Source organism: Bos indicus x Bos taurus, chromosome 5 (assembly GCF_003369695.1).
Source record: "Bos indicus x Bos taurus breed Angus x Brahman F1 hybrid chromosome 5, Bos_hybrid_MaternalHap_v2.0, whole genome shotgun sequence".
NCBI classification, from domain to species: domain Eukaryota; kingdom Metazoa; phylum Chordata; class Mammalia; order Artiodactyla; family Bovidae; genus Bos; species Bos indicus x Bos taurus.
The window spans coordinates 49,260,647-49,264,877 of NC_040080.1; positions in this window are offsets into that span (position 1 = coordinate 49,260,647).

Genomic DNA, 4,231 nt, shown 5'->3' on the forward strand with positions numbered 1-4,231 from the left:
CATCTCAACCTCTGTCGTCCCCTTCTGTCCCCCCGATCCCTCCCATCATCAGAGTCTTCTCCAGTGAGTCAGCTCTTCACATGAGGTGGCCAAAGTACTGTAGTTTCAGCTTCAGCATCAGTCCCTCCAATGAACACCCAGGACTGATCTCCTTTAGGATAGACTGGTTGGATCTCCTTGCAGTCCAAGGGACTCTCAAGAGTCTTCTCCAACACCACAGTTCAAAAGCATCAGTTCTTCGGCGCTCAGCTTTCTTCACAGTCCAACTCTCACATCCACACATGACCACTGGAAAAACCATAGCCTTGACTAGACGGACCTTTGTTGGCAAAGTAATGTCTCTGCTTTCAAGATGCTGTCTAGGTTGGTCATAACTTTCCTTCCAAGGAGTAAGCGTCTTTTAATTTCATGGCTGCAGTCACCATCTGCAGTGATTTTGGAGCCCAGAAAAATAAAGTCTGACACTGTTTCCACTGTTTCTCCACCTGTTTCCCATGAAGTGATGGGACCTGATGCCATGATCTTTGTTTTCTGAATGTGAGCTTTAGGCCAACTTTTTCACTCTCCTCTTTCACTTTCATCACAAGGCTTTTTAGTTCCTCTTCAGTTTCTGCCGTAAGGTTGGTGTCATCTGCATATCTGAGGTTATTGATATTTCTCCCGGCAATCTTGATTCTAGCTTGTGCTTCTTCCAGCCCAGCGTTTGTCATGATGTACTCTGCATATAAGTTAAATAAGCAGGGTGACAATACACAGCCTTGACATACTCCTTTTCCTATTTGGAACCAGTCTGTTGTTCCATGTCCAGTTCTAACTGTTGCTTCCTGACCTGCATATAGGTTTCTCAAGAGGCAGGTCAGGTGGTCTGGTATTCCCATCTCTCTCAGAATTTTCCACAGTTGATTGTGATCCACACAGTCAAAGGCTTTGGCATAGTCAATAAAGCAGAAATAGATGTTTTTCTGGAACTCTCTTGCTTTTTCCATGATCCAGCGGATGTTGGCAATTTGATCTCTGGTTCCTCTGCCTTTTCTAAAACCAGCTTGAACATCTGGAAGTTCACGGTTCATGTACTGCTGAAGCCTGGCTTGCAGAATTTTGAGCATTACTTTACTAGGGGGTGAGATGAGTGCAATTGTGCAGTAGTTTGAGCATTCTTTGGCATTGCCTTTCTTTGGGATTGGAATGAAAACTGACCTCTTCCAGTCCTGTGGCCACTGCTGAGTTTCCCAAATTTGCTGGCATATTGAGTGCAGAGCACTGTCACAGCATCATCTTTCAGGATTTGAAATAGCTCGACTGGAATTCCATCACCTCCATCCACTAGCTTTGTTCATAGTGATGCTTTTTAAGGCCTACTTGACTTCACATTCCAGGATGTCTGGCTCTAGGTGAGTGATCACACCATTGTGATTATCTGGGTCGTGAAGATCTTTTTTGTATAGTTCTACTGTGTATTCTTGCCACCTCTTCTTAATATCTTCTGCTTCTGTTAGGTCCATACCATTTCTGTGCTTTATCGAGCCCATCTTTGCATGAAATGTTCCCTTGGTGTCTCTAATTTTCTTGAAGAGATCTCTAGTCTTTTCCATTCTGTTGTTTTCCTCTATTTCTTTGCATTGATCGCTGAGGAAATCTTTCTTTATCTCTGCTTGCTGTTCTTTGGAACTCTGCATTCAGATGCTTATATCTTTCCTTTTCTCCTTTGCTTTTTGCTTCTCTTCTTTTCACAGCTATTTGTAAGGCCTCCCCAGACAGCCATTTTGATTTTTTGCATTTCTTTTCCATGGGGATGGTCTTGATCCCTGTCTCCTGTACAATGTCACGAACCTCCGCCCATAGTTCATCAGGCACTCTGTTTATCAGATCTAGTCCCTTAAATCTATTTCTCACTTTCACTGTATAATCATAAGGGATTTGATTTAGGTCATACCTGAATGGCCTAGTGGTTTCCCCCACTTTCTTCAATTTAAGTCTGAATTTGGCAATAAGGAGTTCATGATCTGAGCCACAATCTGCTCCCATCAGAAGGGGGTAGAAAGAGTACCCCCTTGCTAGTGTTAGCAGTGGAGTTATATACTCTCCAATGAATGAACGTCTGGAGGTTGTAAAGACCTCACCACACTTATTCCCATAATTTGCGTTTTAAGATAACAGAATTAGAACGTTTAATCCAGAGACTGTCCTCAGGCAGGATACATTATTGTTATATAATCAGGAGCAGCTGAGAGGAGCTACCCCGTGTCCAAGGCCAGGGGCGGCGACCAAGAGGAGCTACCCAACGTCCTTCGGAGGTTAGGGGCGGCGGCTGAGACAAACTACCGCATGCCTGAGGTCCAGGCGGCGGCCGGGAGGAGCTACCCCATGCCTGAGGTCAGGGGAGGCGGCCCAGAGGAGCAACCCCACGTCCAAGGAGCGGCGGCTGCACTGGCAAAGGAGGGCTGAGAGGAGCTACTCCACGTTCAAGGTCAGGAGGGGCAGCCGTGAGGAGATACCCCTTGTCCAAGGTAAGGAGCAGCAGCTGCGCTTTGCTGGAGCAGCCGTGAAGAGATAACCCATGTCCAAGGTAAGAGAAACCCAAGTAAGACGGTAGGTGTCACGAGAGGGCATCAGAGGGCAGACACACTGAAACCATAATCACAGAAAACTAGCCAATCTGATCACACGGACCACAGCCTTGTCTAACTCAGTGAAACTAAGCCATGCTGTGTGGGGCCACCCAAGATGGGCGGGTCATGGTGGAGAGGTCTGACAGAATGTGGTCCACTGGAGAAGGGAATGGCAAACCACTTCAGTTTTCTTGCCTTGAGAACCCCATGAACAGTATGAAAAGGCAAAATGATAGGATACTGAAAGAGGAACTCCCCAGGTTGGTAGGTGCCCAATATGCTACAGGAGATCAGTGGAGAAATAACTTCAAAAGGAATGAAGGGATAGAGCCAAAACAAAAACAATACCCAGTTGTGGATGTGACTGGTGATAGAACTAAGGTCCGATGCTATAAAGAGCAATACTGCATAGGAACCTGGAATGTCAGGTCCATGAATCAAGGCAAATTGGAAGTGGTCAAACAGATGGCAAGAGTGAACGTACGTCGACATTCTAGGAATCAGCAAAATAAAATGGACTGGAATGGGTGAATTTAACGTCAATGACCATTATATCTACTACTGTGGGCGGGAATCCCTTAGAAGAAATGGAGTAGCCATCGTGGTCAACAAAAGAGTCCAAAATGCAGTACTTGGTTGTAATCTCAAAAACAGAATGATCTCTGTTCGTTTCCAAGGCAAACCATTCAGTATCACGGTAATCCAAGTCTATGCCCCTACCAGTAATGCTGAAGAGGCTGAAGTTGAACAGTTCTATGAAGACCTACAAGACCTTTTAGAACTAACACCCAAAAAAGCTGTCCTTTTCATTATAGGGGACTGGAATGCAAAAGTAGGAAGTCAAGAAACACCTGGAGTAACAGGCAAATTTGGCCTTGGAATACGGAATGAAGCAGGGCAAAGGCTAATAGAGTTCTGCCAAGAGAACGCACTGGCGCAGTGTTTACCATATGGCAAACACTGGCTGGTATCCCTTAGTTTTAGATTTACCAGCATAGATTTCTGTCCTAAAAATATGGCTGTTTATGACCCAAGAAGTGCTGGATTTTAGTAAGACAAGTAAAACTGGCATGAACTGAGTTTTCAAGACTAAAGTCTAGAAGTTACTGACCTATCTACACACTTCCCAGTCAGCACCCTTTTAACTGTGCCTTGAGGAACATAAACGTTGCTAGAGCTATCAGCCTCTTATCAAGTATGTAAACATGTATTACCTGATCACCGAGCTGCCTCTTAGAGTCAAACACTCGAAAACATATCTTCAGGAACATAAATGATATCTGTTGTGGGCAGAATTGTGTTCCTTCAAAGTTTGTGTTTTGAAGTTCTAACCCCAGTACCTCAGAATGTGAGAATATTTGGAGATAAGGTCTTCAAAAGAGTGATTAAATTAAAATGAGGTCCTCAGGGCACACCTTTGGAGAAGGCAATGGCAACCCACTCCGGTTCTCTTGCCTGGAAAATCCCATGGGCGGAGGAGCCTGGTAGGCTGCAGTCCATGGGGTCGCAAAGAGTCAGACATGACTGAGCGACTTCACTTTCACTTTTCACTTTCATGCATTGGAGAAGGAAATGGGAACCCACTCCAGTGTTCTTGCCTGGAGAATCCCAGGGATGGCAGA